This window comes from Paroedura picta, chromosome 4, assembly GCF_049243985.1.
Source record: "Paroedura picta isolate Pp20150507F chromosome 4, Ppicta_v3.0, whole genome shotgun sequence".
NCBI classification, from domain to species: domain Eukaryota; kingdom Metazoa; phylum Chordata; class Lepidosauria; order Squamata; family Gekkonidae; genus Paroedura; species Paroedura picta.
The window spans coordinates 140890329-140917773 of NC_135372.1; the positions used below are offsets into that span (position 1 = coordinate 140890329).

Sequence of the window (27445 nt, forward strand, 5' to 3'; positions counted from 1 at the left end):
GCAGGCGCGCGCGGGAGGGGGGGTGAGAGGGCTCGCGCGCCCGATCCTGTGCCCCCCGCCGGCATGCGCGCGTGGCCGGGGAAGGGCGCTGCTGCGCGGCAGCCAGGCCAGGCGGGGCAGCGCCAAGCGGCGGCCGCTTTCGGAAGTCCCTGGCTGGGGCCCGGGGGGCGCGTGCGCAGTGGAGACCCTGCCAGCCAGGGGTGGCGTGGTTTTCTTTTCTTTTTTTTTTCCCAACCTGCCCCCCCCCTCCCTCCTCCTCCTCCTCCTCCTCCTCCCGCTTCCCTCGGCGGGTGTCGCTTCTGGAGCTTCCAAAAAGAGGCGAGGAGGAGGAGGAGGAAGAGGAGGAGGGGGCGGCGGCGGCACGGATGCGCGCCAGCCGGCGGGGAGGCGGCGGCGGGGGCCTCGGATGCACGGAACGTGAGTCAAGGGGGGGTTCTCTCCCTCCCCCCCCCATTTATTTCCTTGCACACGCACGCATGCACAATGCAAAAGCGCAATCGGGAGGTCGCAACTGTCTGCAAGACCGGGGGACGGCGATCGGGAGGGAGGGGGGGGCTGGAGGGGATTTCCTGGGGGGGGGGAGAAAGGGAGGGAAAAGGAGACAACCTTGCAATTCCCCCCCCCCTCTTCCCTCCCTCCCGCGCCCGGATCCTCTTCCTGTCGGGCTTTGGGGTGGATTTCCTTTTTTTTTGCATTGCATTGCAAAAGGACGCCGCGCTTTTCCGCGCCGGGGAGGGAAGAAGTGAATGAAGGAGGCGTCGGGGGGTGGGGGGGGCTGGCTGCTTCGTCGTGCCCCCCCTCCCTCCCCCCTTGACAAATCCGGGGTTCCCCCGGGCGCGCAGTTCGGAGCTTGCACGCGTGCATGCATGCGTGCGTGCATGCATCAAGTGCAGGAAAGGGGGATCGGGTTGCAACGGTGCAAGAGAGGGGGGGAGAAAGAAGCCGCGTCCTCCGAGGGGGGGTGAGAAGGGGGGGTTGCGTCCTTGCGCCTTAATCAAAACCATGTGCGGCGGGTTCAGTTTCGCCCGGGCAAGGCGAGGCGTGCGCGATTGCGCGGAGGGCCGGCGGGAAGCCCGCATAGGATCGCGCTGCGCGGCTTGCGGCGGGATCAAGGAGATCGGGGGGCGTCCTGGGTAGGAGCCCCCCCCCCAACGCCGCGCGTCTCCTCTCCTCTCTTCCACCCCTGCGCCCGATCCTACACAGCCTGACCCGGGGACCCGCCGGGCGTGTCGCCTCGGCCAGCGCGCTGCCTTGCAAGAGGCATCCAGAACCATTCAATAAATAAGATTTTACACAAACACCCAGGAGGTCTCTCCCTCCCTCCTTCCTTCCCTCTGCAGTGGCTTCTCGGTTGCTAGCAAGCCTTGAATGCATGCAGAAGGGAGGGGGGGGGGCTTGCTTTGCTGCAAAGCGGCGAACCCACCCCTCCGATGGGCGGGAGGGGAGACGTGGAGGGGCTTTCCCATGCCAGACAGTAGTGTGGGGGTTTCCCTTCTCCTGGGTTGCAGAGATCCCCCCTCCTCCACCCCCACCCCACCCTCCAAGAACTGGCATCCTTTACTGGGTGGAGGGAATCCCCCTTTTCATTCTTCCCAGGCACCTGTGCCACAGAGACGTTCAATTGCAAGCCACCCATTTGGGGCAGGGAGGGGGGAGACTCGGGTTGGGTGGGTGGGGGGATTTCCCCTCCCCTTCCCCCATCTTGGTGCTTCCTCGCCTGCAGGGATTGCTGTGTGCTTTGAAAAGCCAGTGGGAACATCGGTGGGGCTTCCTTCTCATTGGTGCTTTGAGCACAGGTTGCACACAGCAAGCGCATGCTGGGATCTGGGGCGGTTTTTTTTTTTTTTTTGCAGTGGGAGGGACGGCCGGCTGGCTGGTGGTCGACAGGTCTGGGGAAACCCGGAGAGAGGCCTTGGAGATGAGCTACTGCGGTGCGGATCCGCAGGTGGTCTGGCTCGGGGTAAGAAAGCGTCGTACGTTGTTGGGGTTGCGTTGAGAAAATGCAAAGGTTTGCTTTTGCAACCAGAGACCTGTATTTGCAGGCGTGTTATTTTTAAGGCAGGAGAAAGGCTATGGGGGGGAGGCATGAAAACATGGTTTTAAAAAGATGCCCTCAATGGATACACGGTTGAAGCGGCCTTTCGCTGAATCAGACAGTATTGTCAACTCAGGCTGGCAGCTGCTCTCTTAAGATCTCAGGCCTTTCCCATTGACTCCTGCCTGATCCTAACTGGAATTGCGGGGGATTGAACCTGGGACCTTCTGCATACTAAGCTGAGGCTCTAACCCCTGAGGCACCACCCCTTCCCCACCAAATATCTGTAGGTCATGGTCACATGCGTGTATCTGCCTTCTACTGGATCAGACCATCCCATCAAGGACGGTATTGTCTACTCAGACTGACAGATGCACTCGAGTGTCTCAGAGATCTTTCACATCACCTTCTGCCTGTTCTTTTTTGCTGGAGATGTCAGGGATTGAACCTGGGACCTTCTGCATGCCAAGCAGAGGCTCTGCCCCTGAGCCACGCCCCCTCTCTTGCAAGGATTAGGCATTCTGTAGAATTGGACGTGCTGGGCCAGGTTTAGAAATTCTGCTCTGCGATTTGTCTCCGTGGATGCATTTGAAGTTCATACATCGGGACTGGCCCTTTGAAGGAGAAATGTCCCAAGCAGGAAAGGGTAACTTGATGCTCTTCTCTGGCCTTCGACTGACTAGCTGCGGTTTGTAAAGGTGGGGTGATATGCTGTCATCGTAACATATAGAATCATAGAGTTGGAAGGGACCTCCTGGGTCATCTAGTCCAACCCCCTGCACTATGCAGGACACTCACAGCCCTCTCGCTCATCCACTGTCACCTGCCACCCCCTTGAACCTTCACAGAATCAGCCTCTCCGTCAGATGGCTCCCGAGGAAGCCTGTATACTCCCTTTAAATCCGGTCTGCAAATGCAGATTCAATGTAGCTTTAATCTAAAACGTGAACCAGTCCACAGAGGAAGGCAGCTATGCACTTGGGGGCTTCTTTCAAGACCTGGTGAATTCTTTGCCCTCTGGAAGAAACCTGATGTCCTTCACTGGGTGAGCATAGAGGTTGGGTGCAGAAGGACCTCCACAGAATCTGCTTTCCTGCCCCTCTTCTTTTGGCGCATGAGCATGAAGTATGCTGGCCTTCTGCAGGCTGGGTTTCCAACTCTGGGTTGGGAAATAGCTGGAGATTTGGGGGATGAAGCCCAGGGTCTCCAGGTTGCCCCTGGAGGATGGCAAGCCTCTCCTCAAGACCCTGTGTGCGCCTATCCCTCTCTTTGATCCCCTTTTTTTCCTTTTTGGAAACTTTCGAGGCCCAAGGTCAGGACTGGGTATCTTCATGTCTGGGGTCAGCCAGTCAAATTAACAGATTTATTTATTTAGATTTATAGGCCGCCCCTCTTGAACCCGTCATCTTGGGGTGGTGTACAACATTATAATTAAAACCAGTAAAAAAACATAAGTGCATTAAAGTTGCTAAAAAGCTGGCATTAGCCCCTTCAGGGTCTTGGTTTATTGGTCCCTTATAAAGGGAGGAGACCGAACCGGTCCGGGCGGCCTATCTGGTGTCCTGATCTTCCGGGCATACTGGCCTCAACTATATGCCTGGCGGAAGAAATCCGTCTTGCAGGCCCTGCGGAACTGTGCTAACTTCATCAAGGCTCTGATGTTCTCCTAGACTTCCTTCTACCAGGCAGGGGCCCGGGCCGAAAAGACCTTGGCCCTGGTTAAAGCCAGTCCTGCTTCTTCGGGGTCAGGGACACCAAGCCAGTTAGCTGTAGCTGACCTCAATTATCTCTGGGGGACATACTCAGATAGGTGGTCCATTATTGTTGTTGTTGTTGTTGTTGTTGTTATTATTATTATTAAATTTATTTCCCGAAACTCTCGAGACCGGCTCATTGCGGGTTACAACATCTGATTAAAAAAAAAAAAAACATTAAGACCCCACTAAAACAGACCACTTGTAAGAGCCCCTTGTGGCGCAGAGTGGTAAGGCTTTGCCCATGCGGCTGGGAGTTCAATCCCAGCAGCCGGCTCAAGGTTGACTCAGCCTTCCATCCTTCCGAGGTCGGTAAAATGAGTACCCAGCTTGCTGCTGGGGGGGGTAAACGGTCATGACTGGGGAAGGCACTGGCAAACCACCCCGTATTGAGTCTGCCATGAAAACGCTGGAGGGCGTCACCCCAAGGATCAGACATGACTCGGTGCTTGCACAGGGGATACCTTTACCTTTACCTTAAAACAGACCACAAAATCACAGTATCAGACACGTGGCGGAAAACCTCCAACTTCCCTCACTTTACCCCCATCCCTACCTCTGGAGAGAAGGAAAGAGGCCAAGATCACAATAATTGCTGTTTAACACGAGGGGAGGGGCTGTCCTCCTGACCTACGAGGAGAAGGACCCTTCTTGGTGAGTTTCCAATGGTCGATCTTCCTCGCTGTCCCCGGCCTCAACCATAGACCTGGCGGAAGAGCTCAGTTTTGCAGGCCCTGCGGAACACCGACAGCTCCTGGAGATAAGGGGACAGGGCTGTTACTGAATTGCTCGAAGTAGCTCTGATATCCTAGAAAAAGGGCCATTAAGATGAGGTGGCTGGGCCTCTGGGACTTCCCCTCTTCTCTGTAGGGTGGCCAGCTTTCCGGGGGTCACAAAGGAGAAGGACGTCGATGCAACGGCTATACACAAACAAAAGCATCGTCTTTATTCTTAAACGTGAAAGTCAAAAGCCGAAACGAAATCCGGTATCTGACTCGCGTCCGAGGAGAGGACTCTTCCTCGTTGGGTTATATTTCTGGCTTTCCAGTGATTTTACAAAACAACCTTCGTCAGCCTCTACCGGTACCCCACTTGGCAAAGCATCCAGGGGCCTTTCGGTCCCGATATTTTCAGAGCGGGATCCGCGTGGCCAAAGCCTGCCTCTGTAGAGGATCCTTCTTGGAACCGAGTCAGATACTGGATCTCACTTTGGCTTTTGGACTTCCGCGCTTAAAAATAAAGAGGAATCTTGGTTTGCATATCGCCATTGCATCAGCTCTCTTCTTGTCTGTGATGGTCTTCGGCTTGGGGAGGGGTGGGAAGTCTTAGTTTTTTGGGGCAGCTTTCAGCTTTGGACGGTGGATTTGATGGCATCGTAACCCCCCAAGAGGCCCCTCCCTGGGCTTCACCCACAGAGCTCCAGGAAGTGGCAGCCCAAATCCCCTATCCTGCTGGGGAACGAAAGTGCATAGAGGCTGGCGTTGATTCCCAGAACGCAACTTGGACAGGGTCAGCGCACGGTTGCCATTTGCTTGGCTGCTGGATCTTTGGCATCTGCCCTAGGCGTCCATGCAGACCCATAGGTCGCAATGGCCTTGCCGTGGGCACATGGACATCGTATGCGCAGCAGCCCCCTCGTGCTGAAACTCTGGGTGCGTTCGGTCGCCCGTGGACAAAGGTGTGGCCTGCTGAGGTCCCATACAAATCAGGCCCCGCAATTCGAACTCGGGCCTCGCCTGACCACCTGCAGACCTGCAAGTCTTGACACTGACTCCTCCTGAATCAAAGTCAGAATCATCTGCTCTAGCTGGCAGCAGCTCTCGAGGGTCTCAAGGGGAGGTCTTTCCCATCGCCCCCAACCCAATCCAGTTTGGTGTAGTGGTTAGGAGTGCGGACTTCTAATCTGACATGCTGGGTTTGATTTTGCACTCCCCCACATGCAGCCAGCTGGGTGACCTTAGGCTCGCCACGGCACTGATAAAACTGTTCTGACCGAGCAGGAATATCAGGGCTCTCTCAGCCTTACCCACCTCACAGGGTGTCTGTTGTGGGGAGAGGAAAGGGAATGCGACTGTAAGCTGCTTTGAGCCTCCTTTGGGTAGAGAAAAGCAGCATATAAGACTCAACTCTTCTTCTTCAGTAATTTCAGGGCTCTCTCAGCCTCACCTCCCTCACAGGGTGTCTGTTGTGGGGAAAGGAAGGAGAAAGAAAATGTAAGCCGCTTTGAGCCTCCTTCAGGTAGAGAAAAGCAGCATATAAGACCCAACTCTTCTTCTTCTTACTGGAGATGCTGGGGACAGAACCTGGGCCCTTCATCTTGACTGCGAATAGGTCTCCCAGGGCTTATAGCATGGGCCGAAGACCCCAAGAGAGATCTCCCTATCTCTGGGTGTCCAGGCTTCTGTGGACTCTGCCAACAAGACGGTCTATTCCTGGCGTTTCCATCCTTTGCAGCGTTGATGGCCATAAAATCCCCCCCCTCCTCCTGCTACACAGACGGTGGCAGTAATCGATGAGTGGTTTTATTTGCAGAGGACAGGAGAAATGAAGGACGTTGAGGGCGTGTTGCCTTCTTTCCTTGGCCTGCAAAAATTGATTTGCCCCTTTTAGGAGGAGACGTTGACAGGCGGGCGGGCCAGTTGGTCTTTCCAGGCTGTTTTTTTCCCCCCTTCCCAAAAAGACATTAAGCGGCCAGCCATAGGGATCTCCCTCACTACCGGCGGATGCCTTGATTGCGCTTCCAACCCCCCCTTCGCCCCCCCAACTGACTGGAGGATGGACTGAGATGCTTCGCCGTAACATGGGTTTTGCAGCTCCTGAGTTTCGTCGCTCTGGCGTTTCGAGGAGGATGGAACCTCCATGTGCAGGAGCAGCAGGCCTCGAAACGCCGGGAGATGAAGGCAAGAGAAAAAAACAGTTAACCTCCTTCCTGCGGCTTCTCTTGCACGCTGCGCCGTATTGGCTGTCGCCTGGGGAGAGGCCGTGGGTCAGGGTTAGAGCATCTGCTTTGCATGCAGAGGATCCACGGTTCGATCCCCGGCATCTCCAGTTAAAAGGATTGGGCAGGAGATGATGGGAAAGACCTCTGCCCAAGACCCTGGAGAGCGGCTGCCAGTCAGAGCAGGCGATACTGCCTTCAACAGACCAAGGTTCTGATCCAGGATAAGGCAGCCGCGGGTGCGTTCAAATGAAGCAGAGATTCTTATTCCCGTGAAAACATTTAGGGGCGGGGCCGTGGCTCAGTGGTGGAGCCTCTGCTTCGGCTGCAGACGGTCCCGGGTTCAATCCCCAATATCTCCACTTAGAGGGACCAGGCAGGAGGTGACGGGACAGATCCGAGACCCTGCAGAGTCGCTGCTGGTCTGAGTAGACCGGATTGACCTTGACGATTCAGTAGAAAGCAGCTCCCCCTGTGTTCATACCAGAATTCTGGGTGCAACAGCAGAGGTGTGCATTCTGGAGGGGTTGCGGTTGTGTAGCTGGTTAGCTGAGATTTCCTGGAGGATACGGAGCCCTCGAGGACACCCTGAGACTCCCGTTGCATTGAGACAATGCTCCTGCATACGCTTATCTGATCATTCCCAGGGGGGAATGCAGGAGACCTCTGGTTGAGGCACTACCAGGCCTAGCTGGAAAACCGAACATCCGAGCAGGCGTCTTAAGAGGAAGTTTGTTTTCCTGTATCTTTGGTTGCTTTCGACTTCGTCGTCCTTTGTCCAAGGAGGATGGGGACTCTTCCTTTTCAAGGTACTGGTGATACCTTCTGAGACAGATCCCGTGTTTTGGGAAATGGTATCTGTCCTCCTGCTCTGAAACCACAGTATTTTCCTGCTAGGCAAATGCCTTTCTAATCCCATCCCACCCCAGTCTCTGTTGTGTAAGGACCTATTGGCCGAGGTTTGTAACGCCAAGAGAGACTGAGATGAGGGGTGGAGATCTGTAATGGTTAAAGAGCAGCAGATTTTAACCTGGAGAACCGGGTTGGAGTGCCCACTGCTCCTCCATATACAGACAGCTGGGTGACCTTGGGCCAGTCACAGTTCTCTTAGACCTGTCCTCAGAGCAGTTCTCTTAGAACTCTCTTGGCCCTGCCTATCTCACGTGTTAGTAAGCAGTTTTGAGGCTCCTTCAGGTAGTAAACAACAGGGTCTTAAAAACAGCTTTTCCCCTTCATTTTCACATGCAGCCAGCTGTGTAACCCAGGGCCAGTCACAGTTCTCTCTGAGCTCACTCAGTCTCACCTACCTCTCATGTTGTCTGTTGTGGGAGAGGAAGGGGAAAGCCACTTTGAGACTCCTTCAAATGGTTTGTAAGCCCCTTTGAGACTCCTTTGGGCAGTGAAAATCAGGGTATAAAAATCAACTCTGCTTCTTTACAGGCAGCCAGGTGACCTTGGGCCAGTCACAGTTCTCTCAGAGCTCTCTCAGCCCTACTGACCTCACAGAGTGTGGGAAGAGGATGGGAAAGGTCTTTGTGAGCCATTTTGAGACTCCTTTGGGAAGTGAGAAGCAGGGAGCTCTTCCGCTAGGTCTTTGTTTAAGGTCAGAGCCAGGAATAACGGGGGACCCTCCTCAGGCGATGTGGTAACCCTCAGCGTACCCCACCCTGTGGGGCAGATGGCTGCAGAGATTGCGGGACTATACCACCAATCTTGTTTTTCTTCTTTTTAGCTACGTTCCGTTGTTCTGTTATGGCATGGGGTTTTTATCATGTTTTTACGGCGGGAGGGAGTTCTATTGTACCCCGCCACGAATCTCCGTAGAGTGGCGGGCTACAAATCTAACACGTAAATTAATAAATTGTGCAGCCGCAGAGCCGGCCAAGCAGTAGCAGTTCTCTGGCGAGGCTGCATAGACATTTTTTGCAATAAAATCCAGCCGCCTTCCGTCTTGCCGCAGGCTGTGTATAAATAAATACATGTGCTTTGGCTAAACCTTAAGAAGAACTTCCAGATGGCTACGGTGGTTCCACGGTGGGCTTCCCCAGGAGATGGTGCGCTCTGCTCCTTTGGAGGTTTTGATGGCCAGGTGACACCATGCTAGTTCTGTGAATCTGGAAAGATGGGACAGAGACGGAGGGCAGGAAGTCCTGACCAAGGACTCACCTCTCATAGAGAGCCAGTTTGGTGTAGTGGTTAGGAGTGCGGACTTCTAATCTGGCATGCCGGGTTCGATTCTGCACTCCCCCACATGCAGCCAGCTGGGTAACCTTGGGCTCACCACGGCACTGATAAAACTGTTCTGACCAAGTGATATCAGAGCTCTCTTGGCCTCACCCACCCCACAGGGTGTCTGTTGTGGTGAGAGGAAAGGGAAGGCGACTGTAAGCCGCTTTGAGCCTCCTTCGGGTAGGGAAAAGCGGCATATAAGAACCAACTCTTCTTCTTCTTCCTCTTCTTCTTCTTCTTTCTTGCCTGCGCAGGGTGCTGCCGATCTCCCCCAGCGTGGTCAGGAAGGAATTTCAGGTTGGCCCACAGGAAGTAGAGAGAGGTAGTTGTGAATTTCCTACATTGTTGGAGGGGTTGGACTAGATGACCCCTTAGGAACCTATCTAGCCCGCCCCAAGAGAAGTGGCCCACACATTTCCCCCTTCCCCTGATTTTATTCTTCTCTTCTCCACTTCTGGAAGGGATGGGTCACCCTGTTAAAATAAGGCTAGAATTTTTCACAGCAAATTAAAAGAAAAAAAGTTTCCCTCTTCTACCGTAGCTGGAAATGGCAGGCACAGGGTGGGAGCCGCCATTTTGATAAACCCCATGCCGCAACACAGGTAGCCGCGCTCAGCAAAACTCTGGAGCGGCGTAGGGCATGCCGGATGGATCTCGCACTATCCGTGACCACTTTTAAGTTACCTTCTGTGAACCGTTCTCGTCTGCAGTGGGGAAAAACTCAAGGGAACGTGGACTACACCCCATATTTTAACAATGTAATTGGGGGATTTAAGGAGTTTTATTGTATTTTTACTCTTGTATTGTGCAAACCGCCGTGAGCCCGAACGGGAACAGCGGTATATAAATTCAAGCAATAAATAAATAAATATGTCTGCTTTTTGCCGCTGAATTGTACATAACTTTTTGAGGGCCCGGCACGGATTCCCAGATCTTCCTCCCCGGCCTGAGAGGGCACAGAATGTGATTCTCAGGACCTGTCGATGAGCCCTGTGTGTCTCTTGGTGCCAGCTTGGTGTAGTGGTTAGGAGTGTGGACTTCTAATCAGGTGACCCGGGTTCGATTCTGCGCTCCCCCACATGCAACCAGCTGGGTGACCTTGGGCTCAACACAGCACTGATAAAGCTGTTCTGACCAAGCAGTGATATCAGGGCTCTCTCAGCCTCACCCACCTCACAGGGTGTCTGTTGTGGGGAGAGGAAAGGGAAGGCGACTGTAAGCCGCTTTGAGCCTCCTTCGGGTAGGGAAAAGCAGCATATAAGAACCAACTCTTCTTCTTGGGATGTTAAGCATCTGAGATTGGGCTCCTTGAAGGGTTCCTGCAGGCTGGGAAACCCGAGGTACCGAGGAGTAGGAAAGAAAAGCAAAACAGCGTTTGGGCTTGCCGTTTTTGGACGCGGCGAGGTTTCAGGATACGTGGGCGGCTGTCTTTCGCTTGTGTATTATCTTGGTGCAGCCGAGTTAGTCACATCTCCTTCTAGCTGAGCAGCAGAAAATGGAAGAAGGATTTAATTTTTCTTTTTTTTTTATGTGTATATTTTTTAAAAAGCTTCGAAGGCCTGTGTAAACAATAAGGGAAATGAAATTTTAAAAAAGGAAAACATGCTGAAGTTCACGTAACTTTAAAATTTGGGACAGATTCATTTGGTTCATCCTTAAAATGTACAATTTTGCTGCACGTTGCACGCAATGAAGCTGTCTTGGATGGCCGTTTTCATTGCCGCATTAAATATCGTAAGAACTCCCCTGGGTCTCGTGATGGTCCATCTAGTCCAGGATCCTGCCTTGCACAGGGGTCAAGCAGTTCCTCTGGAAGTCTAGCAACAGGGCACAGAGGCTGAGGCCTTCATAAGGACATCAGAAGGGACCAGTTGGGTCAGACCAGGGGTCTATCTAGTCCAGCCTCCTGTCTCACACAGAGGCCAACCAGTTCCTCTGGAGGGCCAACAACAGGGCATAAGGTCTGAGGCCTTCGCCCGATCTTGCCTCTTGGCTTTGGGATTCAGAGGATTACTGCCTCTTAATGTGGAGGTTCTCCTCAGCACCCATGTCGAGTAACCATTAATAGACTTGCATGATTCTGTCTAATCCCTTTTGATACTTGTTTGTGCCTGTGGCCATCACTACATCTTCTGGCTTTGAATTCCACATTTTAATTACTCTGAATTCCACATTTTAATTAATTTGCTTTGGTCCATTGCGAACGTACTGCCTATCGGCTTTGTTGGTTGCTCTCAAGTTCTAATATTTGAGGAGAGGGAGAAAATGCTGGCAGGGGCTCATGGGAATTGTAGTCCATGGGCATCTGGAGGGCCGCAGTTTGACTACCCCTGCCAAGGTCTTTTCCTCTCCATCTCAGCACGTTGAGCCCCCCGTGAAACTCTGCTTAACGTTGGGATTTTGGGTCAGACTCCACCTTTCCGCGTTCGTGTTTTGCATAAGGAAGAAAATGGAGGTTGGAATTTTGGGAAAATCCGGTCAAGAGCAACGGGATCTATTTTAAGGCGCTAGTTTATAAAAACACACAAATGAGAATCCCACGTTCATCGAACTCCTAGCCTGTGGTCTCCTAGAAGGTTCAGGGATCAAACCCCATGACACGCTAAAAACATTAAAAGTACAAAAATATTGTCTAAAAATATTTCTGAACCAGGGTTTTGTGAAATCCCATGGTTTCTTGACAGCCCTTGAAGGATTTCCCAAATGGATGGGAGTAATTCATTTTTATATATTTTTTAAACTATTTATCGGGTGTTTGTGACCATATACGGTCATGTCGAGCCACTCCCTCCCAAAACGACCAATGATGGGCCAGGAGGGGTGGGGAGGGGAGGGGCCCCAGGTGGGCGTGTCCACAGCTCTGCTTCCCTACCGTATTCTGCATGATTGTGCCACTGCTGGGGTTTCTCAAAGCCTGAACAATGTTTTAGGGGGTTCCGAAGGGTAAAAAAATAGAGAAAGGCTGGTCTAGAATAAATAATTAAAGTCTTGACAGCTCAAAGAGTTCTGCCCTTCAGCGCCTGTTTCTAATCTGTCAGTGGAAGGAAGGGGAGAGGAGAGAGAGATTTTAACAGTCCCTGATGGATAGGTCGGCTTTTGTTAAAGGAGGTCAGTTTTATGTGTTGGTGTTTATTTGGCCTCCACCACAGGCCTGGTGGAACAGCCCCGGTTTTACAAGCCCTGCAGAACCGTCTGAGGTCCCGCGGGGCTCTGATCTCACTTGAGAGCACATTTCATCAGGTGGGGGCCAGGACCAGAAAGGCCTTGGCGTTGGTTGAGGCCAGTTTGATTTCCTTGGGGCCCGGGGACCCTCAGCAGATTCTGCTGGCTCCATCTGAGGAGCCGTCCCGCCTCCTTCATGCAAGATCATATGGGGGCCCTTCCGCCACGTGGCAAATGCAATAGTTCTGGAAGTAGTCCTGGGCAGACTGTGGGGTTGCCAGATTCCTGGAGATTTCTCCCACGTCCCTATCTCAGTAATATTTTCATGGCTATAAAAATAATAATACCACGTAATGTTTTGAATTTGTCGACATATGATATTTAAAACATGTTGGATTGATTCCCCCCCCCTTCTGATATTTCGGTTCTCGTGTCTATTACTTTTGGGACATAAAATTAGTTGAGATTTTTTTTTTAAAAACTGGGTTTACTAAGTATTAATCGAGATCAACACGGTAAATCAGATTACGCTCAATCTAGGACAAAATATAATTTTCTGGAAAGGTTCCTAATTCTCATTTTTCCCTGGAAGCCCACGTTGCTGGTCTTTACAACCATACCCCCCCCAAAAGGGGGGTGGTAGATGCTTTTGTGGAATAGTGGACCACGATTGGTCAATTAATGATGTTCCACCGACCGACGGAGATGCTTCCCAATTCTATAAAATCGTTTGCGGAAAAATCCTAAATGGTATTCTATCCCTCCCGCCCCTTCCTCTTTTCCCAGGTCAGGTTTTTTCTTGAACGCTTGCCAAATTACGACGCACGTTCATTAACCTTAATGATGTTTTCCACATCTGTTGATGTGCTTTGCACATCTGGGAGGACTCAGCCTGCAAATAATCCAGCCTTTGGGTCTATTAAATTTAAAGCGACAGAAAGAGGATTGTTCGGAGCTGTTACATGGTGCCAGCAATTGCTGGCAGGGGCTCATGGGAATTTTAGTCCATGAACATCTGGAGGACCACAGGTTGACTACCCCTGTTCTAGGGGGATTTAGAGGATTGGACTGTTTTTTATTGTTTTTATTGTAAACCGCCACGAGTCCAAATGGAGTGCAGCGGTATATAAATACGAAAATAAATAAACGAATCTCCCACTGTGGCCAACCAGATCCTCTAGAGGTCTAACAACCGGGGAGGGGGGGGGAACTGAGGCCTTTTCCTGTTTGACTGGAACTGCACTGCACTTTGGCATGAACAAGATTTGCCATCTAAAATCAGGATTTGGGACTTGGATAGGGTGGAACAATTCAGAGCCTGCATTTGGGAGCAGAAGGGAGCAGAATGGCTTGTCGGTTTAAGAGAGCTTCCCTGCACTGGTTATGCAGAGCAAGATCTGAATTGTAATGGAGAGAAATTTCACATGTATTTCCCCTCAAACCCCCCCCCCCCCTCCTCCTTGCCTAGGGCATTGTGATGCTCTAGAAATTGTGCTTTCTCTTGTTTTGCATGCCTGCGAATAAGACGCAGAGGAGTGGAGTGGAGAGCACAACAATAGTGTGGTGAAAAGGGTCGGACTAGTATCTGGGTGACCTGGGTTCAAATCCCTGCTCTGCCATGGAAGAGCACAGAGTGATCTCGGGTCGGTCGCATGCTATCAGCCTAACCTACCTCCCAGGGTTGTTGTGAGGATAAAAATGGAGGAGAGGAGAACAACGTAAACGTCTCGGTCTCCCCACGGGGAAGAAAAGGCAGTTACAAATGAGTTTTAAAAGTAAGTAACCGTACAGCCTGGTCCCCTGTTGCTGGCAACCGAGAAAATACCATTCCCATGGCTTCAGATACCTTAGACCAGGGGTAGTCAAACTGCGGCCCTCCAGATGTCCATGGACTACAATTCCCAGGAGCCCTTGCCAGCATTCGCCAGCGAATGCTGGCAAGGGCTCCTGGGAATTGTAGTCCATGGACATCTGGAGGGCCGCAATTTGACTACCCCTGCCTTAGACAAAAGGTGTGGGGGGGGAAGCCCACATGGGAAATTTCCCAGCCCTCAGGTGTTTCCCAACACCTGTTGCTTAAAATCTTTTTTAAGAACGGAGAAGCCAAGGATTGGGGACGGTGCCCGCCTGCATAGACCCCTGCAACCACGCCCTAGCCTCTTTCCCCCTGAGGTTGCCGGCATCGAAATATTCCGCCCGTCAACCTGGCGTTGGTTGGGATGGAGTAGAAAAACAAAATTCCGAAAATAAAGTCTCGGGTCTCAGCCTCTGAGTTTCCAGATCTCTCCAGGCCCACCCGAAGGGACGCGCAGTGGGTCCTATTTTTAGCCTTTGACATAATTCGTGGTGCGTGCCGGATTTAGACTGCTTTTTGGCATGCCGAGCATCTTGGCACCGAGCGCAGACTGTCTCTCCGCCGTCCTCGCGGCAAGGGACGGGGCCTTTGGCTCGCCCGTCCGTTCTCTTTGGGTTCGGAGGCGGGAGGGCCGGCTTTTTAAGCTAGCAAGCACGGAGGCTGCTCCTTTTCGGTCCCGGGGAAATGCTGATTAAATAGCTATTGACTCTCCCAGCTGTCTTGTGTCGAACTTGTAACCCGTGATTAATAGGGGCGTATCTGGCTGAGTGTGGGGAGTCCTCTATAAATACGCTCTTTGGGGCATCGGTGGAAATCCTCAGGGTGAGGAAGGATTGCAGGGGGCTAGCTTGCCCAGGAAAGGGGGAATAAATAACTTCCAAGCCGCCCAGTCTCGAATGGACGCTGGGGCTCCACTGCCCTTCATGTTGGCTGCAGGGCGGGGAGGGTGTGTCTGGGTAATGCCGCGACCCTTTAATGCAGTTCCTCATATTGTGGTGACCCCCAGCCATAAAATTAGGCAAGGGTTCTTTCACAGGAATTAAACCAAAACTGACCAATGGTGTGAAGATCCATTGTTCACGATTGGATATGAATTGGTTTTTCCCCAGGGGTTTCTCAGTTCAGTTCTGCCTCTTGTCCCACCGTGCCGATCTCGCTCTTTTCCGCTGCTCCAGACAGACGAACGCTCTATCACGATCTACCCTGCAAGGCTGTTGTGTGGATGGCGTCCCCCGGCCAAGCTGCTTGCCCTGCCGCGACCCCTGTGAAAGGGTCGTTCGACTCCCTAAGGCAGGGGTAGTCAAACTGCGGCCCTTCAGATGTCCGTGGACTACAATTCCCAGGAGCCCCCTGCCAGTTCGCTGGCAGGGGGCTCTTGGGAATTGTAGTCCATGGACATCTGGAGGGCCGCAGTTTGACTACCCCTGCCCTAAGGGGTCCCAACCCCCAAGTTGAGAACCACTGCCCTAGGTGGAAGCATTTGCTCACGGGATACATGCTCATGTTCAGTGGCATTTTTCGAGCAGATGTTGCAGAATCCATGCTGCGGTTGTACCAATTTGTTGGGAAGTTCCAACAGAGGGGAATAATAATTTTTTCTTACTTTGTGCTGTTCCCTCCTTCCCTGGGATTTTTTACTTACTGTAGATTCAAGTGGCTTGCTGTGTTGGTCTGAAGGAGCACAACGAAATTTGAGCCCAGTGGCACCTTGTAAGCCCAACGAAGATTTATTCAAGGCGTGAGCTTTCGAGTACAGGCACCCTTCCTCGGGCGTTCGGCATTTACATTCTGCCTTTCTTCCCAGAATGGTGTACATCAATCTGCTTCTCTCACTTATGTCTTCACAACATTCCTGTGAGGTAGGCTAAGGATAGGGTATGTGACTGGCCAAAGGTCACCAAGCAGGCTTTTCTGGCAGAGCGAGGTTTTGAAACTGGGTCTCCAGATCCGAGTCTGACACTTTACAGGCTCTCGGTATATCTAATACGGTGGTCCCAAGGCTCCTTCTCCCCGGCCCCCCTCGCCCGCAGTAAGAAACTTCCCAGGCCGCAATCAAATCGGCCGCTTTTGCGGAGGAACACAGCTTGACTACCCCTGCCCTAGGTAATGATATCAAGTTGGAAGAGACGGCAGCTTTTAAAACCAATTTAAAAAGTGAAATTGAAATTTATACTTGATTAATGTTTGTTATACGCGTAATTTTATTTGTGCATTGGTGGTTTTAAACCTGACGTTGCCCACCCTGAGCTGATTAGGGAAGGGCAGGATATATAAAAATATTATTGTTAGCCATAACAAGGGAGCACCTGTATCTCTGTTCACATGCAGAAAGTCCTAGATCCTTAATAGTAGGGCCTGGAGAAGACCCGTGCCGGTAGTCGGGGACAAGCCCGTTGCATTCAGGAATACAACGGGTGCTATGTTAGGGGGCTGGGGTGGAAGAACTCTGCAGATGGCCTCTCCCTCCCCCCAGGGCCTCTCCCTCCCCCCAGGACCTGGATGGGCTCTCCCTCCCCCCAGGACCTGCAGATGGCCTCTCCCTCCCCCCAGGACCTGGCCTTTCCCTCCCCCAGGGCCTCTCCCTCCCCCCAGGACCTGGATGGCCTCTCCCTCCCCCCAGGACCTGCAGACAGCTGTTAGGGAACTTACTGGCAGGGGCAGCTCTCACGCAGCAGGGATCTGCAGCCTCTGAGCCTCGGAGGGAAGTGGAAGGAGGAGGGGGTGGTCAGGGGCGTGGGACGGAAGGCGATCTCCGAAATCCGAACTGCTTTTGAGATTTTTCCTTTAACCTGCTCTGAGTAACGGGAGTAGTGGCATGTGGCAGTCTAGGATGTGGGAAACCTGGATCGGATCTCTGCCACGAACAATCTTGGCCAGAGAACTCGCTGAGCTGTGCCTACCTTGCAAGGTCGTTGTGAACATAACAACAAGGGAGGCAGAAGGGCCCTGGGAGGAAAGGCAGACTCAAAATGGACGCCACGTGGCACCCTGCCCGTCGCCTTTGCTCAACCACTTCCTCTCTTTCTCTGTGGCGACTGGCTTTTCCTGTCTCTAGGAAGCTTCACGAGAAAAAGAAGAAGAAGAACCGGAGGCTGGGGGCTTTCCCAAAAAAGGGCTTCGGCCTTGCGTTCAATTGTGCCACTTCCTTCGCCACGCCCTTTTCCTGTTAAGCAACGAGAAGTCACCTTCCCCTCTCTGTCTTCCCGCCGCCCATCAAGGCTGTGCCGTCGTCCTTTTGCAGCTGCCTCCTGCCTGTTAAGCCTGTGCATCCGTCCATCGGGAGGCACCTCCAGGATGGCTAGATGGACACCTGCCGGTCCAGGAACAGGTAGCCTCTCGCTTGGCCTTTTTGGTCTTCGGGGTACGCCCATCCCTGTTGGAAACAGTGACTGTGGCTCCGTGCCAGGAACCTCGAGGACAGTGGTGCGATTCCTCCAGAAAGCCGTAAAAACTGAGCCCGGGTTAATAGGCTAATGCGTAGACCAGGGGTAGTCAAACTGCGGCCCTCCAGATGTCCATGGACTACAATTCCCAGGATCCCCTGCCAGCATTCGCTGGCAGGGGCTCCTGGGAATTGTAGTCCATGGACATCTGGAGGGCCGCTGTTTGACTACCCCTGGCCTAGACTATGCATGGCACATCTGTAGCCAGAATGGGTGGGGGTGCTATCATTAAAGTGGGAGCTCCAAGGCCTGGAGGTGAGGTGGACGAGGAGCCCAGATTGCCAATTTGGCAATTTGGCCCGCGTTCAGACGAGGCCGAGGAATAAGGGCCCATTCCTTAGTTGAGTGATACGTTTTGTCCACATTTCATGTGCATTGAGTTACGCTTCCTGTGTTTTATATCTCACGGGGGGGGGAATACCGTGGAGCAGCTTGCCAGTGGGTTCCCAAAAGGCCGTCCAGTTGGGAGGTGGATCCTCTTGGTAGGGGATTTCCAAGAATCTCTGCTTTCGGGCTTCCCCCCAAAATTTCGTTCGTCTCTTAAGGTGCTGCGAACAGAACTCTTCTGCAAACCAAACCGGCTGCCTGCTGGAACTCCCTTCGTGGTGGCGGTCGGTCGGTCGGCCGAACAGCTTTTGAGAGGCGGCTCTAAGGCTGTTTCTGCACACTCCGTCATCTCCTCGTCTCCACTCACAAAATTGAGGGGGAAATTCTGGACTCTGCCAGGTCCAATTTTAATCATTCGTTTTTCCCCACCCAACTTTTTAACAATTTCAGCTGGTTGTGAAAAATCTATTCTGCTCTCTGAAGGTGTGTTATGTCTGTTGTAGTTGTAACCGCTGAGGTAGGCCGTAGAAGCCGAAATGCATCCGGTTTTATGAGGTTCTTAAGACGTATTCAGCCACTCGAAATGCTTGCAGACTGCACTGCCTGATGTTCAGGGCCTTTGTGTTTTTCATTTCATATGTGCGCACTATAAAATAACAGCTTTATTTGTTGTCACTTGACCCTTTTGACAGAATGGGAAGGCTTTGCATTGAGTTTTGTTTCCCCACTTTTGTTACTCGCTTGGATTCTTAGCGTGGCAAAGAGGTGGGTTGAAATCTTCAGCTTCTCCCCCTCTCTCTTCCCAAGCTAGGCTTTCTGGAAACTTTGGGGTTTCTTGACGGCCCCGGAAGGGTTTCTTGAATGGGTGGGTGCTAATTCGGGCTGAATCGGGGGATAGGGGGTGGAGTGTTTAAAATCTTTTAGGGTAGTGATCGGCGTCCGTTTGGTTTCTGATAAGGGCTGTTTTTAGGGGGTTTTATGGAATCTGTTGTTTTATACTTGTAAACCGCTGCGAGAATTTCCGAGAGCAGCGGCATAAAAATCAATCAATAAATAAATCCATTTTTATTTATTTTTAACATTTATTCACATCTTTTGGGTGATAGGACCATATATAGTCATGTTAACCCACCCCTCCCAAATGGCCAATGATGGGCCGGGTGGGGGTAGGAAGGGCAGGGTCCCCGGTTGAGCATGTGCATAGTTATGCTTCCCAACCATATCCTGCACGATTGCGCCACTTCTGGGGTTTCTCGAAGCCTGAAGAACGTTTCAGGGGTTTCTCATCGGTAAAAAAGTTGAGAAAGGCTCGCCTAAGCCAACCCTGCAGGGTTGTTGTGACCGCATAACGGGCAGGCGGAGAGAGCCGCGTTCTCCGCTCTGATCGAAGAGTGAGGTAGAATGGCTTGGAAGGATGGATGTCTTCTCTATGCACGGAGGATTCGGATTCGGCTCCTAGGGGAAAGGCCCAGTTTTCAACAGAATCACTTGTGGCGTGCTAGTTGTTGCGAAAGGTACTTCTTCGTGAGGAGAAAGCGTTTGTGCAAAACGGTTCTTTTTGCTCCCGACGGTGCCAGCGAACCTGCGACTTTTTGGGAGAGCTTTTCTGAAGGGAGAGGCAAGAAGCTTAAAGCGGGTGTTTAAAAAACAAAACAAAAAAACGTCGAAAGGAAAGGACAAAAAAGAGCATTAAAAAAAATAAATAACGTTGAGGGGAAATGACCAAAAAGCGAATTCTTTTTAAAATAATAACATCGTGAGGAAATGACGAAAGAGAGAATTTGACGTTACGAAATATTTGCTGCCTTTTCACTTCTTCCAAAAGCGAGATCCATCTATGGACAGATAGCCTAGCCCTTTCTGTATTTCTGACATGTAGTAAAATAAATCCATTTAGTGAACGAAATAATTCCCCCCCAAGTTTTGTCTGTCCGATCTGAAAGAAGCAGACATTCGGGGTTTTTTGGGTGTCCTGTGTGTTGCAGATAAGTCATTGCAGTTTGGTGATTTTGTGACCAGTTCATTACTGTCCATCAACGCCTTTGGATAACCGAACAATATAATTTAAGATGGATCTCCGTGTTGATCTAAAGCAGCGGAATAAAGTTTGAGGGTCACCTTGAAGACCAACCAGTTTTCATTTGAGGTATAAGCTTTGATGTGCATCCACACTTCATCAGATACTACGTGCATGGACATAACAGCTTATACCTCAAATAAAACTTTTTATCAGCCTTAAAGATGACTACTTATTATGCATGGTGCAGTTGGTCAAGCAAGGTTTCATGAAACCCTGGGGTTTCTTGACGGCCCTGAAATTGTTTCCCAAATGGGAGGGAGCTGATTTTTATTTTTTAATTTCCTAAATATTTATCAGATGATATGACCACATGTGGTCATGTCAACCCACTCGAACCTACCAAAATGGCCAAAGATGGGCTTGGAGGGGGTGGGAAGGGGAGAGGCCCTGTTTGGGTGCTTACAAATCTACGTTTCCCACCCGTATTGTGCACAATTGCGCCCCTTCTAGGGTTTCTTGAAGCCTGAAGAATGTTTCAGGGGTTCTCAAGGGCAAAAAAGCTGAGAACGGGTGGGTTAAAAGTGTCACAATAGGACCTGGGAGAGCCAGGTTCAAATCCGCATTCTGGCCTGGTGCTTTCCTGGGTGACTGGGCCATTCACACACTCTCAGTCGAACCTCCCTCACAAGGTTGTTGTGAAGATAAAATAGAGAGGAGGAGAATAGCTTGAGCCGCTTGGGGCCCACATCAGGGGAAAAGGTGGCAAACAGTAAATAAACTATACAGTTGTCTGGGGAGACTTATGAAAACTACCCCATAACTTAGGGTGGTGTGCCTAATTGGCTTTGTAGATTGGAAGCTTTGCCAAATAAATTGTGATGATTTTGATATTTAACACATTCATTAAGATTTGTGATTTGCAACCGTTGATGAAGGCTGACAAAGCGGGATAAAGAATATCTGGGACCCCTTTTTGGTTGCTGAGATATTAGACTATTAATTGTTGATACACTGGATAACAAGGACTGCAGTTGATAATACAATTTTGGAGATGATCCTACCTTTTGCCATTCGATTTCGTTTCTGTTTGGACTTCTGTGAAGATTCTTTGCAGGGGGTTGTGTCGGGGTTTCAAGAAGCCAGTGGCGTCATCTCTGCCATGAGGCTGTCCGTGTCAGGGAAGAGCTGCCGGAATGCCGGAATTGGGGTGCAAAAAACTGTTTAGTTAAATTCTTGACCTCTGTCATGGGGATGGGTGACGTCCATCCGCCATTTTGACTTTTGGGGCCTCACGGTGCAGTGTGGTAATTTCTTAGAAAGTCTCTAGATGGGAAGTAAAGGGGTTTTGCCCTTCTGCTCATTGAGAAACTGGCGATTTTCCTGCCATTTTTGTTTTCTCTGATCAGCAGCGGGAATAGCCAAAGTGCTTTCGTCATCAGCATTTTGCATGGGATGCCCAAGAAGAGAAAATCATCCCACTTTGGGGGGTATGAGCTCTTGAGAATGATACATGTGGATGAACGACAGGGTTGTGAGTGTATTGCATAGTGCAGGGGGTTCACAGAATCATAGAGTTGGAAGGGGCCATACAGGCCATCTAGTCCAACCTCCTGCTCAACGCAGGATCAGCCCAAAGCATCCTAAAGCATCCAAGAAAAGTGTGTATCCAACCTTTGCTTGAAGACTGCCAGTGAGGGGGAGCTCACCACCTCCTTAGGCAGCCTATTCCACTGCTGAACTATTCTGACTGTGAAAATTTTTTCCCTGATATCTAGCCTATATCGTTGTACTTGTAGTTTAAACCCATTACTGCGTGTCCTCTCCTCTGCAGCCAATGGGAACAGCTTCCTGCCCTCCAAGTGACAACCTTTCAAATACTTAAAGAGGGCTATCATGTCCCCTCTCAACCTCCTTTTCTCCAGGCTGAACATTCCCAAGTCCCTCAACCTATCTTCATAGGGCTTGGTCCCTTGGCCCCAGATCATCTTCGTCACTCTCCTCTGTACCCTTTCAATTTTATCGACGTCCTTCTTGAAGTGAGGCCTCCAGAACTGCACACAGTCCTCCAGGTGTGGTCTGACCAGTGCCGTATACAATGGGACTATGACATCTTGTGATTTTGATGAGATGCCCCTGTTGATACAGCCCAAAATGGCATATGCCCTTTTTACCGCTGCATCACACTGCCTGCTCATTTTTAGCTTACAATCCACAAGTACCCCAAGGTCTCGTTCACACACAGTGCTACCTAAACGCTAGTATGGAAAAACAGGTTTGATCTCCTCCATCTGCAGCCAGCAGGGTGACCTTGGGCTAGTCACAGTCTTGATAGTGCTGTTTCTCGCAGAGCAGTTCTTAGAGCTCTCAGCCCCACCTCCCTAACAGGGTGTTCGTTGCAGGGAGAGGAAGAGAAGGCGATTTGTCAGCTGCTTTCGGGGTCTTTTGAGTAGTGAAAAGTGAGGTATAAAAAAAATCTGGTCTTCTTAAAGGTCCACTGGACTCAAACTTTGTCCTGTCGCTTCAGGCTAGCTGGGCCACCCACCTGAATCTCTCTTGTGAAGCACAAGGAAACCAGACAATGTTCTCAAGTGGCGTTTTGGTTTGAAGCTGTCAGATTTGATTTGTTATTTGACCTCCAATGTAATCGTCATCTTGTAGTTTAGCGTCCTTTGCTAGTTCTGTGGAGAGCACCTTCTACTTTCCTTCTTACTAAGATAGGAGGACTCCCCATTTCTGCTCTGTTTGTGTCTGACAAAGGAAATTCTGAGACTCAGAAACTTTGCACCCTGAAAGGTGGTCTCTAAGGGGCAGCTAGACCGGAATCCAGCTCTTCCTCTGCAGACCAGCTCAGCTATCCACCTGAAGCAACCCACCCAAAATATTTCTCCTGGCCTGCTCACTTTGTCTGGGCTCCTTCCAAGGAACCAAATCTTTCTCTTCACTCTCGTCGTGTTGAGCACAGTGCGGGGTTTAGCACCCAGTTAAACAGAACCACCAAACCGTGTGTGGAAGTCTAAGCCAGGGGTAGTCAGACTGCGGCCCTCCAGATGTCCATGGACTACAATTCCCATGACGCCCTGCCAGCAAATGCTGGCAGGGCATCATGGGAATTGTAGTCCATGGACATCTGGAGGGCCGCAGTTTGACTATCCCTGGTCTAAGCTATGGTGCTGTAGGTGGTGCAGAGAGTAGCAGATTTCTGAGCACAGGGTCCTTTAGAAAAACAAACCGAAAAGAGGTCCTGTTTTGTCATCTTGGGAAATTTCCGCATTTTCGGGTGGTTCCTCTTCAAAATTAGCACATACCTCCTTTCTTCCTCTTTTTAATGGGCGTTTTGAGATAACCGCTGGCGTTTTCTGCCACCAAAAAGTTAACTTGCTGATTTACCGCGTGCTTTTTGGGTGGGGGCAGTTGCTGGATCCGAACCCGCATCATCTGCAGCCTGCCAAGTGCTGGAGGCAGCCCAGCTTTCTTATCTCTTGCATTTATGAGTTTAGATATTTATACCCTGGCGCGTTCTCTCTCCTTTACATAGTTAAACCCGTGCTACAGCAACAATTTAAGGGAGGCTGTTCTGCTAAACCAATCTTGGATTGCTGAACCAGTCTTGTAGCTGGCAAAGCCATAGGGCAGAACACAGTTTGTTGTGGTTGGTTCCACATTGGGCAGATTTTTGTTACTGGCGTCAGAACCAAAAGCGTTGTGGTCATGGTGAGACCTTTGTGGTTGTAGGGGATGTTTGTGAGAAATGCATCTGACACATTTTTGTGCCTGCTGCCTGTCCTCTAAGAATCTTCACTGTTTTTTTAGAACCATAGAGTTGGAAGGGGTCCTACAGGCCATCTAGTCCAACCCCCTGCTCAATGCAGAATCAGCCTAGAATATCCAGGGGAAGTCCCGGAGCGGATGAGCCTTCCTGAATTCTTGTGCCAGAACTGTCCCATGTTCTCTGGAGGGAGCTGGCAGGAACGGGAGCAAATTCACGGCAATGCCTCTAGAGTCGTGGTTCTCAACCTGGAGGTCGGGACCCCTTTGGGGGTCGAATGACCTTTCACAGGGGTTGCAGCAAGGCAAGCAGCTTGGCCGGGGGGAGGGGCGCCATCCACACAACAGCCTTGCAGGGTAGTTCGAGATAGAGCGTTTGTCTGGAGCAGCGGAAAAGAGCGAGATCGGCATGATGGGACAAGAGGCAGAACTGAACTGAGAAACCCCTGGAAAAACCCAATTTATATACAATCACGAACGATGGATCTTCATGCCATTGGTCAGTTTTGGTTTAATTTCTGTGAAAGAACACTTGCAGAATTCTATGGTTGGGGGTCACCACAACACAAGGAACTGTATTAAAAGGTCACAGCATTAGGAAGGTTGAAAACCACTGGCCTAGAGCCATCTTCTTCCGTTCCTGTGCTCTTTGTCCCTGCATATCTAAAATGTTCGTGGAGAAGGAGGGAGAGGAATGTAGGCAGATAACGGAGAGAGATAAAGAAGATGGAACTGGAGAAATAGAAGAAAGTTTAAATCCAGTGGCACCTTTAAGACCAGCAACTTTCCGGTGTAAGCTTTCGTGTGCATGCATACTTCTTCAGACTAAGTTGTAAGGGAATTTCAGGGTCTAGTCCAACCCCGTGAAGAATGCATGACATTCACAAACCAGCGACCCCAATTCCGTGCCCAGAGGATGCCCCACCCCCGTCCTGAAGCCAGAATACTTGGCCAGAAATCTGCTTCCCGATTCCAAAGTGGCGGTTGGCATTCCCCTGGGCATGCCAGAATAGGCCACAAGAGCCAAGCACGGACACTGTCCCTTCTGCCCACCCACTCACAATCTCTGGAGAAGACTCTTGCGAGTCCCTTGGACTGCAAGGCGAACAAACCGGTCAGTCCTAGAGGAGATCAGCCCTGCCTGCTCCTTAGAAGGCCAGATCCTGAAGATGAAACTCAAATACTTTGGCCACCTCATGAGAAGGAAGGACTCCCTGGAGAAGAGCCTAATGCTGGGAGCAATTGAGGGCAAAAGAAGAAGGGGACGACAGAGAATGAGGTGGCTGGATGGAGTCCCTGAAGCAGTCGGTGCAAACTTAAATGGACTCCGGGGAATGGCAGAGGACAGGAAGGCCTGGAGGATCATTGTCCATGGGGTCGCGATGGGTCGGACACGACTTCGCCCCTAACAACAACAACAAGGTGGTACAACTTAGCATACACCCTCAAGAATGCAGCCTGGTAGAGAAGGTTCCCACAACTTGGCTACCCGAACAAAACGGGACGAGCAAAACAGAATTTCTAGACCATGTTGCTCTTAAGCCTGGAGGATCACTGCCGTCCTCTTCCCGCTTCCCCCAGCTGCCTTTGGCAGGACATCCGGATTCTCAGCTCGGTCAGAGCCAACTTGTCCAGCTCTGCCGTTGACGTGATGGATGGCTGCTGATGGGTGGTCTGTCAGCCCAGCTGCAGAACCCTTTAACATCTTTGTGGCTCCAAAAACAGGGAGATTTTGGCACACAACCATCTCTGTCCACTCGTCCACAAAAGTAGCCTGGAGGGGTCCCGTCCAAGAGCAAAACAAGATTCGAGTCCAGTCGTAAGATGTCTGAAAAGAGAGATTCTGGCATGTAGCCATGTTGGTTCGAAGCAGCAGAACGAAGCTTGAGTCCAGAAGCAGCTTTCCAAACCAAGAAAGTTTTATTTGAGAGACAAACGTTCGCACACCTTGAATAAAACTTTCTGCCTTAAAGGAACTGCTGGACTCAAAACTTGGTTCTCAGGTTTCCGGAGAATAAGCTTTTCGGATGCGAGGAGGAAGACTGTTCCATCACTACCTCTTTCCAACAAGAGGTTAGAATTAGGTTTTAGGACCTTGGGAACCTTGTGGGTCCTGACAGTGTTGCTGGATTTGAATCTTGCTCTTGTGTTGCGGATCGACATGGTTTTCTCCCTGGTGTTGTACAAAAGCGTAAGACTTCAGATTGGGCAGACGGTGTCAGAGGTATTTTGCTCTCTGCCTTTGCCATGCATGGAGCGCACAAAGCTGATTAGACATTTTTATTCAAAAGAAAAAAACAGGCTGTACCACTGCGGCCACAATCTTTCACTCAACGTTTGTTCCAAGCCCCTCTTCTGTTAACTCCTTTTGATGTTCTGCATCTCATAGCTTTGTCTGTCTTCTTTCTCCGTGCCACGAATATCAACCGCCCAGAGCTGCAAAGAATGGGTGGTATAAAAATCCAAATAAATAAATAAACAAACAAATAAATAAATCTTTGTACTCCTTTTTCCCGGCTGCAAGTTTCCTTTCTCTGGTAGCTGAGAATTTCCTGCATCCTGCAGAGGGTTGGACTAGATGAACCTGGAGGTCCTTTCCAACTATTATTCTGTGCTTCCTCTGGGTATCTTTCTTCTTGCCATCCTTCCGGTCTTTTGTGTTTTTCTTTGCCCTTCCCTTCTGTCCATGCCTAGCAAATAACACATGGAGAGAATTGCTGTCAAAAACCAGAACCGATTCCACTGGGTGCCTTTAAACTCAGTGGGAAGAGGGAAAGGATTGTGGCTGGGTGACCAAGCATCCGTTTTGCAAGCAGAAGGTCCCTGGTTCAATCCCTGACATCTCCGGCTAAAAACTCCAGGTGGTAGATTACATGACAGACCTCTGATTTAGACCCCAGACTGCCTCTGCTGATCTCAGTCGGCACCACTGACCTTAGTGGTTAAAAACAGTGGTTCCTAATCTGGAGAACCAGGCTTGATTCCCCACTCCTCCTCCCCATGCAGCCAGCTGGGTGACCTTGGGCCAGTCACAGTTCTCTCAGAGCTCTCTCAGCTCCACCTACCTCACAGGGTGCCTGTTGTGGGGAGAGGGAGGGGAAGGTGTTTGTATGCAGCCTCGGGACTCCTTTGGGTACTGAAAAGCAGGGTACAAAACACCATCTCTTCTCTTTCCTCCATCCTTCTGCCAATTCAGAATATGGCAGCTTCATGCTTGTGTTCGGACCAAGAGACACAGGAAGTAACAAGGTAACCGTAACAGAGATATCATCATCAGCAGAATTGAGTCTTCTAGGACTGTGGCTCAGTGGTAGAACATCAGCTTAGCTAGCATGAAGAAGAGAAGGGGACTGGGATGGCATTGATTGGATGAGAGGCTGGCCTCTTCATCCAATCCGGAACGTGAGACTCATGGGGAGGTCTTGGAGAGCAAGTCGCAGGTGCCCTGTTGGGAACGGACACCCCTGCAGGTGGTGTAGCGGTCAAGAGCATCACATCCAGGTGTGAAGGACCAAGTTGTGAATCCCCACTCTGCTGTAGGAGCTCTTTGGATGACCTTGGGCCAATCGCAGATGCCCCCCGCCTAGCCTACCTCGCAGGTTTATTGTAAGGATAACGTAGAGGAGAAAGATTTGGCGTCCCAATTTGGAAGTTATTATTTGTCGTGCATCGCGTAGCTGGAAGTTGAGGATTGTCCGGCAGCCAGGCAAGGGATGTTCAGAGTTGGTTTGCCGTGGTCTGCCTCTGTGTCACGGCCCCTCGTGTTCTTCAGAGGGACTCCCAACCAAACCCCTGGAGGTCTCCCATCCAAATATCAGCCAGGGTCAGCCCTGCTGAGCTTCCTAGAGCTGGCAAGACCAGGGTTATCCAGGTCAGGGCTCATTAGGTAGTATAATGAAATAAAGACTTGAAGCAAA

At 50.9% G+C, this 27445-nt stretch overlaps 1 protein-coding gene across 3 annotated transcripts in view; it reads left to right on the top strand.

Annotated features, from left to right (window-relative positions):
* Nucleotides 1-264: 264 nt before the first annotated feature.
* The window catches only part of RGS19 (regulator of G protein signaling 19), a 51318-nt gene continuing 24137 nt past the window's right edge, over nt 265-27445 (top strand). Inside the window, exon 1 of one of the 3 annotated variants that reach the window (XM_077335874.1) lies at nt 265-417. The gene's annotated coding sequence lies outside the window, so the exon portion shown is untranslated. Of the gene's footprint in view, nt 418-1812; nt 1961-17161; nt 17302-27445 lie in introns of those variants that run through there. The other 2 variants (XM_077335877.1, XM_077335876.1) reach the window with 2 other exon arrangements.